At 34.6% G+C, this 16,522-nt stretch overlaps 1 protein-coding gene across 4 annotated transcripts in view; it reads right to left on the bottom strand.

The window, feature by feature from the left end:
* KCNT2 (potassium sodium-activated channel subfamily T member 2) overlaps nucleotides 1-16,522 on the bottom strand; it is a 390,920-nt gene that overhangs the window by 62,504 nt on the left and 311,894 nt on the right. The gene's annotated exons all lie outside the window — the stretch shown is intronic.

Below are 16,522 nucleotides of genomic sequence, written 5' to 3'. Positions count from 1 at the left end.
AATTACACTGAAAAATAATGATATAAGTTGAGATTGTCTAAGAAATAACAGGACATATGGTTACCCTACTTTGAAACCATGTTAAGTATTTTGAATTTCATCTTACAGGCAATGGGGAAAAACTAAAGTGTTTTTAAGAGGAGGAGTGATACGATCATGTTTTTAGGATGCTCACTTTGATGACAATGTGGAAAATGGCTTGTGAATGAGGAGGTGGCATGGGAAAATTGAGCAAGATAAACTATAGTGTTAATGCAGCAATCCTAGTGAAAGACGAATGTACATTCTACTGTGGTATTTGCAGAAACAGATCTTATTCAGAATGCATTTAGACATTAAATTTTAAGAGGATATGATGATTGAATTTGGTACTAAAGTAGAGAGAAGATGAGGATGATACACAGGTCTCTAGATAATGAGGCAGATGATTGCACCTTCTGTAAAATAGAAAGTGTGGAGGAAGATCAGATCACAAGTTGATTTGGACTTGGGTTTTGATGCCAGTGGACAGGTCCACCTGCCAAAAATATGGATCATACAGGCAATACAACATACAATGGTTTGGAGCTTGGATTTTGAAAACACATACAATAGTTTCAGTCAAGTGTTTCCGCTTACTAATTGATCTTTTACAAGTTACTTAAGCTCTCTGTTCCTCAGTTTTATAACTGTGAATTGGGATTCATATTGACATCTACATCCCACTGTGATTACAAAAAATAAACAAAATAAAACCTCTAAAATTACTGTAAATAGTAAGTATTTAAAAAGCTATTTTTATTATCAGTTGTTTGAATATGCTAAATTATATATTACCTCAAGAACTTTGTATTTTTTTATCCTTCCTATAATGCTACTTCCCAGGCTTTTACTGGACTAGGCTGGTGTCATCATTGCAGCTCAAATATTACCTCCCCAAAGAGGTATTTCCTTATCACCTTACTTAAAACCTGTCTTTCTGCAGTTACTCTTGAATATAACCTGTTAAAACTTTCATAGCTTTTTTGAAACCTATTACACCTTGTTTATGTTTTTAATTTATTAATAATCTATCTCAGCTAGATCCTATGTTCCAAGAGGGCAGAGACCATGATTTTGCTTTCTGTTACTTACACAATGTCTAACACAATGCCTGGCACACAGTCAGTGACATTTGATTGGAAAAATAAATAAATTTTTTCTACTTATGTTAGCGGCCTACATCAAAAGACAATTTATTGCATAGTTTAATGCTTAGAACATTCATATGCCAGAAACAAGAAACAAACATTCGAGGTTCACTCAATACCTCTATTTTGTCACTTTGGTTCTTTAACAGAGGTTTGAGAATGTGAAGAATTGTAATGTCACAATATGCAAAGCTTTTTTACTTTGCTATGTCTAGTTATTGGGTTTTACAATAAATGTTTCTGCTATTGTTGCTAGTATAAACATACACTATGATTCCTTTTCGTTAAATTTATCATATTTCTTTTCTAGTAGAATTCTGAATTCAATTGAAGTTTTACTGATGATATTTTTTTCCTAACAAATACTTATATAAGTATCTAAAAGAATACCAATGACATTTAAATCATTAAAGATTTCAGACACTTTTAAATGTTTGGTCTTACCTACTTTTCCATTTGTTTTATTATCATGAACATGTGCCTTTCTTGGAAGAAGGAATGTGTTTCTGGCAGAAATTTTGTTTCCTTTAATCTGTGTCCATCAATACCATATGGAATGAGATGATAAAATTACTGGATTTAACAGAACAGTGTGGGAGGTCAAAAAAAAAATCAAGAATTTTATTGGCACAAATTACTGGTTTCTATCCCTTATTTTCTCAACTATAATTCTTTTACATTCCTTCATTCTTTCCTCTGGACTCAATCATAATGTAATTCCTAAATCTAGTGGTTTTTGTCAGCATTCATCCTACTTGAACTTTCTTACAGTGTTTGACAAACTACATTCTAATTCTGGAGCTCCGTCTTTTCACATCAGTCTATCTCAGCTTCCAGAATACTCTTGGACCCCTTGCTCATTTTCTCTGATTTGTCTTCTTTCTAGACTCTCCTTTATGAACCTCAGGATAAAGTCCTTAGTTAAACTCATCTTCCTTGTGGTTCTTTTTAACCTTCCTTATGGCTCTCTAAGCCTTATATTTCTTAAGGCTTTACAATTATACATTTATGTGCACAACCTTCAAGTATATCTATGCATATACATATATATATGTGTGTGTGTGTGTATGTATAGGTGTATATATATACACACACATACACACATATATTTCATCCTGTTACTGAGCTTCATTTACATATCACCACTTATTTTTTTACTTATGTACTATAATTTTAATATACTTAAATAAATGTATCATCTATCTCACTAAGGTCAGTTATTTCCCAGAATTCTCTCTTTGGTTTTAATCAATATATTCACCCTAACAGTCCTAGACCAGGTCTTTATTATCTCATGCCTGATTTATTGAAATAACTTACTAACTCTTTCCCTTTTCCCCATAATGTCTCTTTTCAGATAAATACAGAAATTTCACATCAATTTCATAAAAGTACAAGTCTGACGATGTCACCTCCCCCATGTCCTCATTTAAAAACTTGCCATGACTCCCCATTCACTGCATCAAAAACTCCAAAGACTCAGCATTCAGGGCATTCTAAGGTCTAGCTCCCAAACTGCTTTCCAGGATGACTTTTCAGTACTTCCCAGCAGACTATTAGTAAGTCAGATGATTGACTATTTAGCTAAATACTGAAAATTTCTTCCTCATATTTGGGTTCCAACTCACTGTGGGTAACAATTTCATACAAGAGATTTCAAAACAATCTCTGCAGGTCAAAACTCGGTTTCAAAACCATCTCTGCAGGTCCTCCTCATCCTTCAAAATATGTATCATGCTACCCACCCTATGAAATCCTTTCGTACAAGCACAGTGATGCTGCCCTTCTGCTTGTGTGAATCACTCTGCATGTATGATTTCCTGTCTTTCTGTTATTAACTTTCCTTACAGAGAGGAAAAAAAGATTTTTATGACACTATTTTCAAAACCTATTGACTTTAAAGTTATGTAAAAAGTAAGATTCCAAGCATCTGATTCCATCCTGATAAGAATACATTACACAATTACTTTCTCTTTTAATTCTGGACAATGAAGAATTTAGATTAATTTTATGAATTGCACTTTATCATGCTGACTTTACATATGAGAAATAAAAATTAGGGATAATTAATACTTAGTATTTCCTATCCAGTTAGATTTTTGTGACACTATCATTAACCTACCTCTCTGTGTCTCAAGAAAACAACATATGGCTAGAAGTTACAAACTGTCAGTAATTAGTCCAAATCTGAACTACAGAGGAGTTTCATTTGGGCTGCCTAAATTTATTGAAGTTTAATAAGTTCCATCATTTAACATTTAATATAAAAATCTGCACTTCCGACTTATTTTAAATTTGGAGAACCAGATATCATAGGTCATGGTAGCAACTGGCCAGAATTTTTCACTTCACTAATTTACATTCCTTACTTCCATTAAAAGGCTCTTATTTTACACTTCGGAAGATAAAATATTTAGAAATTAGTCTAGGGATCTACTAACTCAAATTCTGCTTAAAAGTAACTTGGGTGAATAGTAATTATATCAGAAAATAACATAGTAAGTAATCTAAACATATATTTTAAATGTGTCTTAAAAAATAGAACATTTCTAATTGACTACAAAATATTCCATGGCTTAGGAGACAATTCTAAGCAATACAACTAAGAAATATTTCTCAATTTACTTTTAAGAATCAGGCACTGACCTAGGTTCTTAGCATACAAAAATAATTAACAAAACTTTCCAGTTCTACAGGGATATATACTTTTACTGAGGACACACTTAAAAATCAAATATTGCAAGGTCATGTATAAAAAGCATTTGACAAAATTCAACATCCTTTTATGATGGAAAACTCTCAACAAATAAGGCATAGAAGAAATGTACCTCAACATAATATATGCCATGTATAAAAACTCCACAGCTAACATTACACTCAATGGTAGAAAGTTAAAAGCTTTTCTTCTAAGATCAGGGGCAAAGTCAACGTTGCCCATTCAAACAACTTCTGTTCAACACAGTATTCGAAGTTCTGGCCAGAGCAATTAGACAAGAAAAAGAAGTAAAAGGCATCTAAATAGAAAAAGGAAGTGGCCCGGCGCAGTGGCTCACGCCTGTAATCCCAGCACTTTGGGAGGCCGAAGCGGGCGGATCACAAGGTCAGGAGATCGAGACCATCCTGGCTAACGCGGTGAAACCCCGTCTCTACTGAAAATACAAAAAATTAGCCGGGCGCCTTGGCGGGCGCCTGTGGTCCCAGCTACTCGGGAGGCTGAGGCAGGAGAATGGCGTGAACCCGGGAGGCGGGGCGGAGCTTGAAGCGAGCGGAGATTGCGCCACTGCACTCCAGCCTGGGAGACAGAGTGAGACTCCGTCTCAAAAAAAAAAAAAAAAAAAAAAAAAAAAGGAAGAAGTTAAATTGTCTCTGTTTGCAGATGCCATGAACTTACAGTATATTGAAACCTTAACTACTCCACCAAAAAGCTGTTAGAAGTGATAAACAAATTCAGCAAAATCAACACATAAAAGTCAACAGTGTTTCTTTACCCTAAAAACAAACTACCTGAAAAAATAATTAAAACCAGTCCCATTCACAATAGCATAAAAAAAATACTTAAGAATAAATGTAATCAAAGAGGTAAAAGATCTTTATACTGTAAATTATGAAACACCAATCAAAGAAACTGTAGATGACACAAATAAATCTAAAGCGTTATTGTGGTCATAAACTGGAGGAAACAATATTGTTAAAATATCCATACGACTCAAAGTGATCTTCAGATTTACTGCAATCCTGATTGAAATATCAATGTCATTTTTCACAGAATTTTGATTAAAAAAGTCCTAAAATTTGTATAGAATCACAAAAGACCTCAAACAGCCAAAGCAATCTTAAGAGAAACAAAACAAAACAAAACAAAACAAAAAACAAATCTGGAGACATCACAGTATCTGACTTCAAAATCTATTACAAAGCTATAGTAATCTAGATAGAATGGCACTGGCATAAAAGCAGACAGGAAGATTGACCAATAGAACAGGATAAAGAGCCCAGAAATAAACCCATGAATTAATGGGCAATTGATTTTTTTAACAAAGGTGCCAGGCCACACCATGGAGAAAAGATCATCTCTTCACTAAACTGTGCTGGGAAAACTGGATATCTGCAAGCAAAGGCATGAAATTGGACCTTATCTCATGCTATATGCAAAAATCAACTCAAAGACTTAAATGTAAGGCCAGAAATTGTCAAACTATTAGAAGAAAACATAGAGGAAGTATTCCACAACATTGCTCTGGGCAATAATTTATTGTCTAGGAACCCAAAAGCACAAGCAGCAAGAACATAAACAAACAAATGGGATTATAACAAACTAAAAGGCTTCTGCACAGTCAGAAAAAAAAAAACAATTAATGGAATGAACAGACATCCTATAGATTAGGAGAAAATATTGGCAAATAATACATTTGATAGGGGGCTCATATCCAAAATATATAAGGACTCAAACAACTCAACAGCAATAAAACAAATAACCGAGTCACAAAAAAGACAAAGGACCTACAGAAACACCTCTCAAAAGAACATATATAACCGGCCAACACGTATAGGAAAAGCTGATCAACATCACTGATCATCAGGGAAATGCAAATTAAAGCTACAATAAGATATCACCTCATACCTGTTAGAATGGCTACTATCAAAAAGACAAAATGTAAGTGTTAGCCAGAGGAGTGGAGCAAAGAGAACTCTTTGCACTGTTGGTGGGAATGTAAATTAAGGCAGCCATTATGTTTTTTTTGTTTTTTGAGACTGAATCTCACTCTGTCGCCAGGCTAGAGTGCAGTGGTGCGATCTCAGCTCATTGCAACCTCCAACTCCCTGGTTCAAGCGATTCTCCTGTCTCAGCCTCCCGAGTAGTTGGGATTACAGACAAGCGCCACCATACCCAGCTAATTTTTGTATTTTTAGTAGAGACAGGGTTTCACCATGTTGGCCAGGATGATCTCAATCTGCTGACCTCATGATCCGCCCGCCTTGGCCTCTCAAAGTGCTGGGATTACAGGCATGAGCCACTGCGCCCGGCCAAGACAGCCATTATGAAAAACAGTATGGAGTTTCCTCAGAAAACTAAAAATAGGCATGCAATACAGTAATCTCACTTCTGGGTATATATTCAAATAAATTGAAAAAGTATGTTGAAGAGATGTCTTGCATGCCTATGTTCATGGCAGCCTTATTCATAATAGCCAAGATATGGAAGCAACCTAGGTGTCCATCATCAGATTAAAGGATAAAGAAAATATGATATATATATATACATAAAGGAATACTATTTTGCCTAAAAAAAAATTATGTCATTAAAATTGAATTCATAGTAGAGAATAGAATGATGGTTACCAGAGACTGGTGGAAGGGCATAAGGGGATGTTGATCAAAAGAGTGCAACATTTCAGTTAAGAGGAAAAAGCTTAGTGATCTATTGCAAAAAAAAAAATGCTAACTTCAATAAATAATAATGTATTGTATATTTCAGAATTGCTTGAAGAGTTGATTTTAAATCTTTTCACTACAAAAGTAATAAGTATGTGAGGTCCCGGATTTGTTAATTAGTCTGATCTAATCATAACACATTGTAAATATATATATGTGTATATATGTATATATGTATATATATAAATGTCACACTGTACCCAATTAATAATTATTTGTCAATTAAAAATAAAAATATAGAATAAAAGAATAAAACATTTGTACTTTATAAAATGATAATTTGGAGAAGTTAAAACCAGTGTTCTTTCTGGTGCTTTTATAAACTATAAAATAAGCTATTTGTACCTATAATACTTAAAAACACAAATAAAGGTAAGTTCTGTATGACTTATTATTGTTCAAAAATTGTAACTCTTAAGTTACAACTATAATTCTAAAAATAACAAAAACAGGCAAAGTCAACATTAATATTCATGACAAGGTAAAGTCTGAAAACAAAAAAAAAATTGTAAAATGCAAGGAAAGAGATGGAGAATTCGAACCACTCAAAATGTCTACAGAAACATTTGGCAATCCCCATTGGGTGAAATTTTTGAACAGAAAAGGTTAGAAAATAGTCTTCATATAAGAATTAAGGAGGATATTCCACTCCTTTTAACTACAGTATAAGTTTAAAAACTAGGTTTTGAGTAAGGCAAAAACATTTAAAAATATTTTTATTGAGCATACAAACCATCATTCAAGATATTAGCTTTAAGTTAGGAAGTCTTATTTTTATTGAGCATAAAAATCATCATTCAAGAGATTAGTTTTAAGTTAGGAAGGCTATAAATTTAAAGATAATATTTAAATATCTGAGTCCTTAGAAGATAAACAAAGGATGCATAAATTTTTTGTGTAAGTTTTATGACATGGAGGGTTGTCAATGTAAATTATATCATGGTTTTGAAAGATTAACAGGAGTGCATATGAATGACTCATTGCTGAGTCTAGACTACTTTGTTGTTTTGATACACCAAAACTGCTCCATATGTTACACTTCTAAAATACTGCTTAAATCAGTTATAATCACATGAGCATATGATGAATTGCATTCAATAATGGGTCCCACAGATCAAAATCACTTTCAAAATAAAGAATGAAATTCTATATAAATATACTATTATCTGTTTGATGTATTAAAGATAAACTGTCCTAAGTTTAGTTTTATGATTTGATGACAGTTTGAAGCCCCAAGAATTAAGTTTAAAAATATTACATAAATAAATAAGAAAATATGATAGTTATAGAAATTACAAAAATGAAATAGTCAAAGAAGCCAAAGAACATACTTTTTTTCAAAAAGAGTTAACAGTAATTTAAATGCATCCATATTCAATTAATCTGATACAGTTTGATTATGACAATGAATATATTACAAATATGAATAAGTATACGGAGACTATAATTTTAGATTCCTAATATATTACTGGAAGGAATTTGGAAGGACTTTAAATACAAATGATACAAATTCTACATCTTGTGGAGAAATTTATGCACTGAAAATAGTAAACTAATTATCTGAACATTTTCTGAACATTTTCTGAGCCTGTATCCAATTAGTTCAAGCTAAATATAATGACAGCATTCAGCACAGAATCTCTCAAGTAATTCCTCTGCAGGTTATAGCAACAAGAAAGATACTTAAAATAAACTCACAAATAAGTGTCCATTTTCCCAATATAATAAATCTGGTACTCTGTTGGCTTTAATGTTTTGAAATGTTTTTTTATTTGACTTGGGCTGTGAAGTCAAGGGTTCCTATTTCAGTTCTCTCTGCCTTGAAATGGAAGGCTGAATAAATGTACTGTACTCTCTTTGACTCTGAATTCAAAAATGAGTAGTGCCTTGCAGACTAGCAAAACAGAATCAAATAGTGATGGACATACTTATTAATGTAGAGGAAGAAATAATAAGCAAGAAAAAAATCATTGGTTTCATGTCCTTGTCTAATGTGATATTCATTTTAACATTTCAAAAAGAAAGCATACCCAAAAGTAACCTTTCTCATCCTAGATGATACTTTCTTTTTTGTGACTTATAAGCATTTTTATTTCTTTCATTTATCGAGAAGTGAAATAAATTCTGCAATCTCTCTCTCTCTCTTTCTCTCTCTTTCTGTAGATGTGTGTGTGTGTGTGCATATGTTTATGAAAAGACAATTGTTGGACTTCCTAAGAATAATAAATAGTTAACTACTGTATTATAAATTATTTATTTTCATAAAATAATTAACTTTATAAAATTACCACCTTCTAATAATTTAATTTTATTAACTTAGTTACATAAATTCATTACTTTTCTGCACTTAATATTTTGATTTTAATGGTTTTAACAATTTGCTATACATTTTCCTCTTCACAATAGACACATATGCAGCAGCTGTGTGGCACTCTTCCATGGGGAGCTAATTACACTGAATTTGAAGTGAATGTCCTCCCTGGCTATGCACTGCATTGTCTTAGTAGCATAATGTGAAGACTTTGGGCTCATTATGTACAACCGCAATCCTATAAATATTATTAATAGACAAATTTATACATTAAGATTGTTATCCATACAAATTGTATTTATAACTTTTCTAGAATAGATTGAACAATGTTTTTCCTCATTTAAAGAAATAGAAACTAATTAGTCTTCTTTTCAAATTATTTTTGGATGAATATAGAGACAAGGTAAATATTTTCTTAAAAACAGGATAAGAATCTTTCTTAATGAATCAAACTCAGTGTTGGCAGGTAGCACCAAACTCCCACTCAGCTGTTCCAGAACCTAGATTATGAATAAAATGTAGCTTAAGTTGTCTGGACAGAAAAAATTAGTAGGACAATGTGCTTTTGTTTGTTTTCATATATCTGTGTCACCCATCATATTATAAATTCTATATGGTTTATTCAATGTTGTAATGCCTAGAATTCAGCAAGGCATTTGGCTCGTAGTATGTGCTCAGTAAATATTTATTCACTTGAGCTTAAATTGAGAATGTGTAAATTTTGCCTTCTTACTATTCTATAGTGAAAATATATTGAAAAAATGACATTTTTACCATATTTCTCCCAGAAGATATCTCCAATCACTGGTAGAAATTCTTATCGTTTTGTTCTACCACTGACTACAAAAGTAATATATAACTTATAGACATGACTGTTTGCATTCTGACACAAATTCTGTTGCATCAAGCGTGCATCCTACAATTAAGTGCAATTGTGACACTACCTGGAGTTGGCAAAGACTCCACAAGTTAAGGGGCTCAGTCCCAGAAGACTGCACCCAATTTAAACACCAGCCATAAGTCCTAGGTACCCTCAAGCCAACTGTATTCCTGCCCAACCAGCTACAAATTTGGGGCTTCCCATAAACCCTCAGATTCAATAATTAGCTAAAATAACTCACAGAACAACAAAAGCACTATGCATATGATTACAATGTTATTATGAAGAATATAAATGAACAGTAGATGAAAAAGCATGTGGAGGAAAGTCTTAAAGGGTCTCCCAATCACAGGAACTTCCGTGACTGTGATGTTGGGGTGCCCCATTCTCTCAGGACGTCAACATGTTCGCCAACCGGGAAGCAATCCAAGCCTTATTTTTCAGAGTTTTTATTGAGGCTTCATTATGCAAGTAAGATTAATTAAATCATTAGCCACGTGATGAAACCCAGGCCCCAGCCCCTCTGCCCTCCTTGGAGTTGAGGGTAAAGGCTAAAAGTGTCAACCTTTTAATCAGAGCTTCCTTTTTCTGCTGCCCACACCAGCTTATAGAGGTGCCCCTCCATAAGTCCCTTTGTTACCATAGCATCTAGTATGGTTGGAAAGTATGAATAACAAAAGACATTCCTATCACACAGAAAATTACAAGGAGTATTGAAGTTCTGAGCCAGAAACCAGGGACAAAGACCAAGTATTTATTTTTATTATACCACCTAGTTATCTCAGATTTTCATTATTTTGCTTCTTACATCGGGTGTAATTATCACATGATTGTATATTGTGATTATGACCATCATTTGGGAATGGTGATCATTCAAAAGCAATTTTAAAGAAAGCAGTCTTGAAGCAAATTGTGCACAGATACACATATTAATAAGAGGCTTTGTGAAATACATCAAAGCAAGAGAAAAGAAATAAGCCTTTGGAGGAAAATGAGACAAAAATTTCCCTTTTTTTTCTATTGTTGTTTTCTTTTCCATTTCTTTTCCTCCTTGCCTTCTCCATCTCTATTTAGCTCTTCTACTGTTGCCTGTTACACCTGTTACACCTACCTTGTTGGGAGAAGGTGTCAATGACATTCAAACATGAAAAGTATCACTGAGAAAACTGTAGTGGTGATGTAAATATCCAAGACAAGGATAACGTAAAAAAAATCAGCAAAAAAGTGGGCAAACAATAAAAGAAAGGTCAGATGAAAAGGAAAATAGGCACAAATGCTGTTACCAAGATGGCAGAATAGAAGGTAACCTGCTCATTTCTCCCCAAAACAACAAAATGCTCAACATTACTAATCATAACGGAAATGTAAATCAAGGCCACAATGAGACATCATCTCACCCCAGTTAGAATGCCTATTATCAAAGTATCAAAAAGACAAAAAATAACAAATGCTAGCAAGGATGCAGAGAAACAGGAACGCTTATAACTGTTGGTTATAAGAATGCAGAGTAGTACAGCAATTATGGACAACAATATGAAGATTCTTCAAAAAACTAATAGAACTGCCACATGATCCAGTAATCTCACTGCTAGGTATACATCCAAAAGAAAGAAAATTAGTATTTCAAAGAGGTATCTGCACTTTCATGTTTATAACAGCATCATTTAGAACGGCCAAGATATGGAATTAGCCTAAGTGTTCATCAACAGATGACTGGCTAAAGAAAATGTGATATGTATACACAACGGAATATTATGGATCTGTAAAAATAATGAAATCGTGTTATTTGCAGCAACATGGATGGTTTCTCTTAACATAATAGTCATTACATTAAGAAAAATAAGCCAGGCACAGAAAGACAAATATAGTCTGAAAAACCTTTAGTCTTTGCAAGCTTTAATAAGCATAAAAATCTTCAAACTTTCTCAAACTTGCATAAGCATGTAGCAGGCTACAAAAATTACACAGGCTGCAAGGAGTGTATATTTCTGAAGTTACATAGGTAATGATGGCTTGAGAAGAAGCTTAAGTGGAAAGACAGGGGCTAAAGAAGACAGTGGAAAAGGGACCTCCTCAAGATGGCAAGGAATAGTCAATGAACTTCACAATATTTTTCATATTGTTGTTATGAACTAGTTATCCTTCCATGTTTTTAGCTCTTTTCATTTCTCATTGAAGGACAGTGTTGTGGTGATGGGATTCAGGACATGCTACTCCAAAATATGTCAGCTTGACATGTGAGAAAATAGCAGCAGCAGGATGGACTCTAACCTTCTCTCACCCCTTCTTCCCTGAAGCAGGCCTTAAAACTTAGCTGACCTTCCACTGAAATTAGGTCATAAGATCCTCATTCCAGAGGGCTCCCCCTCTACTCAGAGGAGGGCAATGTCCTCATATCTGAAGACAAAGAGATGCCAAGAAGATCTGAAAAATAGGCCTTGCTAAGTCACCTCCCTAATTTATTACCATGATACCCCCTTTCTCCAATCATAATTCTGTACAGCTGTCCACGCCTAGGCATACAAATACACAGATTCCCTGTTTCTTTGAGTCTTTATTTCTGAAGACATTTGTCACATAAGATTTATGTTCAATACATTTGTTATATTTTTCTCTTGTTAATCTGTCTTTTGTTACAGGGACCCCTGCCATGAACCTTGCAATGGGTGAGAAATTTTTTCTCCCTATTGGAGCTCAGAAACTAATACCCCAAAATATAGTGCCTTGACATGCTGAACAGAATAAGAAGCCTCTCAAGATCTCTCTGACTCCCCACCGTCCTACAACTTCCTCTCAGTCCTTTCTCTCCCAAAGCACAGGATGAAGTTGTTCTCTGAATTTCCCTTATTGGCCTAAAGTCTGGACCTGCCAAAGAAAAAAACAATTACTCTGGTCTCTTCTTTGAGTTTTCATTAACTGAGCTCATATCACAGGAAGCAAGACTGAAGTCTGTCAACACACCTGAACAGACTTTTGTCACAAACCATTGTCTGCTCTGTGGGCCCAACAGATTTTGCCCAAGGCCATATTATATGTTCCTCAAGTCTATTGAATTTCCCTGAAGATCATTTACTATGTGTCCCCCCAAAATCATTCATACCTCCCATCTCCCTTTCCTCTAGAAAGAAAGTATATAACCATTTGTACCCCATTGCATGGTGGGGCAATCACTTGGTGATTCTCTCGCATGTGCACTAATAAATTTGCATGCCATGTCTGCTATTAATCTGCCTTTTGTGAGTTTCAGCAAACCTTTGGAGGGCAAAGGGAAAATTTTATCCTTACCCCTATATCCCCTACAGTAGATATTCTTCACTAAGTAGCTACTTTCAGAAAATCTTTACAGAGTATTACTTCTGATACCAATGGAAACCATATATTAATATTTATTAGAATGCAAGGTCTACAAGGAAAACATCAAAGCTTAATCATCACAAAAGTAAAGCAATTGGGAATAATACAGTTTAACATTCCACACCTATCCCTATAAATCCTACTTCTTAAACATGAATGAAGACCACTTAGTAGCAAAAAAAAAAGTGTGAAAGTGTGTAAGCAGCCAAGCTGGTGTTTATTTCTGATTTATTTATTTATTTATTTAGAGACATAGTCTCTCTCTGTCGCCCAGGCTGGAGTGCAATGGCAAAATCTTGGCTCACTACACCTTCCACCTCCTGGATTCAAGCGATTCTCATGCCTTAGCCTCCTGAGTAGCTGGGACTACAGGTGCACACCACCATGCCTGGCTGATTTTTGTATTATTAGTAGAGACGGGGTTTCACCATGTTGGCCACGCTGGTCTCGAACTCCTGACCTCACGTGATCCACCTGCCTCAACCTCCCAAAGTGCTGGGATTACAGGTGTGAGCCACCACGCCCAGCTGTGATTTAAAATCTTAATTGTATTTCTAAAGGTGAAGGTCTCACCTGTGAAGGTGCAACGGCATCTACTTATAGATAGATGGAAACAATATTCATAATTGTTTGGAAGAATAAAAATCCACGTATCCCTCAGCCAACAGTAACTATAGAAAATGCTACTGATTATTTAAATATTGGAAATAGAGATCAGTTTTCTAATCCTAAAAATCTCCTTGCACCCAGAATACAAATATGGAAAGATAATTAAATACTGTGTTAGCTGTCATACCAGTAAATATTACTGATTAAAAAAAAACCTTGATTGGAAGATTTACAATATCATTCATGGAACATTATTTGATAGGGCTGCCATAACAAAGTAATATCGACTGGGTGTTTTAAACAATATAGATTTATTGCCTTACATTCATGGAGGCAAGAAGTCTGAAATAAAGATGTTGTCAAGATTGGTTCCTTCTGAGGACTGTAAATGAAAGATCTGTTCCAGGCCTTTCTCCTTGGCTTATGGAAGACTATCTTCTGTTTCCCTTCACATTGCCTTCCTTTAATGTGTGTCTGTCTCTATATCTAAATTCACCCTTTTAATAAAAATGTCAGTGAGCCATAAATTAGAACCCACACTATGGTCTCCTTTGAAGTTGACTGCCTCTCTCTAAAGACCACATCTGTAAGAGTTAGGACCCCAGCATAACTTTTTTTTTTTTTTTGGATGGGGCATGAGATTCAACCCATGAGACTATAAAAGACTAAAAAGTTTCTACATTTTTAAATTTTTAAGTTTCTGAAATTAAGTTTAACATAATATGGTAACAAGTGGATCAAATAATTTTCCACAGCTTTATAACATTCAAACTATTTATTTTAATCCCACTTCCTCCAGCCTTCCTATCCCTGAATAATTTGGAAATATGTTGATGTATTGAGTTTCTTTTTTCTTCATGGGAAAAATCTAAAAGACATAAGGACAAATACAAATCTTAAAAAAAAAAAAATACCCTGATGACAAAAGTCGCTTCCCTTTTCCTTGGAGCATTTTCTTTAGAAAACTTGTAATTGTAAATCCTTTCTCTGTCAAAAACTTGTAACTGGAAATCCTTTCTCTGTCCCTGAGATGGATGCAAATCTCTGAAAAGCTGAATAAACCTCTAGCCAGTTTTGCATTCCAGGAATGTTTTTCTTGTGGGCCTTGGGGTATCTTTTTGAAATGTGAACATCAAGGAGGAAGGCAACTTGTGTCTCTCTCTTTGGGAGTTTAGCCTAGATACCTGGTATTAAATTGTGCCTTCTTGCTTGCTGCAAAAATATTGTTTTATTTTTCCTTTGGATAAAGAGATGTATGTAATTGACTGGCATATATACCTCATATTTTTCTTCTTTTTCCCTAATGCAATAAGCACACAAGCATGTCAACACAAATGCTCACAAATACTGAAAATACCTTCCACAATTATGACCTTGCTACATCAACTGACTCGTCAACAACTAGAATGCACAGAATGAAATATTTATTAGTGACAATATCAACAAATATAAAATGTATCATTATGCTTTTAGTACCATTTATTTGAGTACTAATTATATGTCAAATGCGGGGCTAAGTGTTTTGCATAGATTATGTGCTGTAATCTTTATAATGACCCTACTATTTAAAATAGCTCCTACCACTATTTTCCACATAAGAATCCCAAGGCTACGAAATAATTTATCCAGTTTCCATTTCTCAAAAGCAGTGGTGAATTGGACCAATCTGACTACAGATCCTGGCTTCTTCATCACGAGTGATTCTACCTCACTTGCCATGAAGGAGGCTGTACTACATCATGCCAGCACGGATTCCTGCTGGATTTCTGTTATTTGGTTTGCTTTCAAGTCTGAGTCAATTTAGCCCTGCTTGCCATCTTTTTTTATGTTGCTAAAGCAACGTGGCATAGTGGAAATTTTCTGTCCTGAATATTAATAGCCTTACGTTTCCCTTACTGAATTGAACTGGTAGCTGTATAATCTTGGGAGAGGTATCTATCTAGTCTCAAACTCAGTTTCCACATCTGGAAGCAGGGCACAACAACAATTTCCCTGTGGCCATAAAAAAGCAGGGTAAGGCTCTATAAACATTACGTGTGTGACTAGCTTTGGATAAATCAATAGATGAGGGTACAGACACAACCTTACTCAACAATATGTTTCCCAGGAATTAGGACAGCATCTGGTCTGTCATAATTGGTAATTAAAGGAAATAACTAACCAAAAAATATAAAGCATCATTTTCTCTACCTCTTATATTGTTATAAGAAATTAAAACAGCCTAGATTTAACTATTTATTTATTTTTAGAAATGGGATCTCACTATGCCACCCAGGCTGGAGTGCACTGCCATGATCATAGCTCACTGCAGCGTCGAAATTTTGGGCTCAAGGAATCCTCCTGTCTCAGCTTCCCAGGTCACTCTGATTATAGGCACGAGCCACCACACCCAGGTTAACACATTTTACATGTATAAGACTGGGTCTTTTTTTTCCTTTCACATCTAATTCTCTCAGTACACTACTATTTAGTAGTAAGTAAAAGCTGAGTGCAAAAACCTTCTACACCCACACTCAGCCTGTATACTGAAAATGGAAACCAAATCTTTCTGACCATATAACATTACTTTGCAATTCCATTGTCTCTATTAGCATTATCCGGATCTCTTCCCAATCCCAGTCAAGTCCCTGTTTTGAAATATCATCATTAAATTAAATTCCAGTTCTCAGTATATTTTGACCTTGTTTTCCTCCCTCTGAGACCTTGCCAAACTTCTACTGGGGAGGTAGTCTCCCCTACCTAGGTAAGCAATAAACTTAGCTTTAC

This window comes from Pan paniscus, chromosome 1 (genome assembly GCF_029289425.2).
Source record: "Pan paniscus chromosome 1, NHGRI_mPanPan1-v2.0_pri, whole genome shotgun sequence".
NCBI classification, from domain to species: domain Eukaryota; kingdom Metazoa; phylum Chordata; class Mammalia; order Primates; family Hominidae; genus Pan; species Pan paniscus.
Note: the sequence above shows the minus strand (reverse complement) of the source record. Positions and strands in the feature narration are given on the sequence as shown.